Here is a 955-nt window from a genome sequence, read left to right as displayed (position 1 = left end):
CGCATGAACGTGTGCAGCGGGAACGACCTCGGACCACCAGGGGCCGAGAAAACTAAAGTCTCATGGGGCCGGACACTCAGGGTCAGGGGAAAATCCAATATATATCTGGTGATATCTCGGGTGCTATTACAGATAGAGCAATAAACCAAAGTGAATTATCTGCAGGAGGCCCTGGCCCATGCATCTGTGCAGCGGGAACGACCTCGGACCACCAGGGGCCGAGAAAACCACCGTCTCATGGGGCCGGACACTCAGGGTCAGGGAAAAATGCAATATATATCTGGTGATATGTCGGGTGCTATTACAGATAGCACAATAAATCAAAGTGCATTGTCTGGACGAGGTCCTGGCGCATGAATCTGGGCAGCGGGAACGACCTCGGACCACCAGGGGCCGAGAAAACCACAGTCTCATGGGGCCGGACACTCAGGGTCAGGGGAAAATCCAATATATATCTGGTGATATCTCGGGTGCTATTAGAGATAGGGCAATAAACCAAAGTGAATTATCTGCAGCAGGCTATGGCGCATGAATCTGTGCAACGGGAACGACCTCGCACCACCAGGGGCCGAGAAAACCACAGTCTCATGGGGCCGGACACTCAGGGTCAGGGGAAAATCCAATATATATCTGGTGATATCTCGGGTGCTATTACAGATAGAGCAATAAATCAAAGTGCATTGTCTGGAGGAGGCCCTGGCGCATGTATCTGGGCAGCGGGAACGACCTCGAACCACCAGGGGCCGAGAAAACCACAGTCTCATGGGGCCGGACACTCAGGGTCAGGGGAAAATCCAATATATATCTGGTGATATCTCGGGTGCTATTAGATACAGCGCAATAAACCAAAGTGAATTATCTGCAGGAGGCCCTGGCGCATGAATCTGGGCAGCGGGAACGACCTCGGACCACCAGGGGCCGAGAAAACCACAGTCTAATGGGGCCGGACACTCAG

Source organism: Nomia melanderi, unplaced genomic scaffold, assembly GCF_051020985.1.
Source record: "Nomia melanderi isolate GNS246 unplaced genomic scaffold, iyNomMela1 scaffold0014, whole genome shotgun sequence".
NCBI lineage: Eukaryota > Metazoa > Arthropoda > Insecta > Hymenoptera > Halictidae > Nomia > Nomia melanderi.
Note: the sequence above shows the minus strand (reverse complement) of the source record.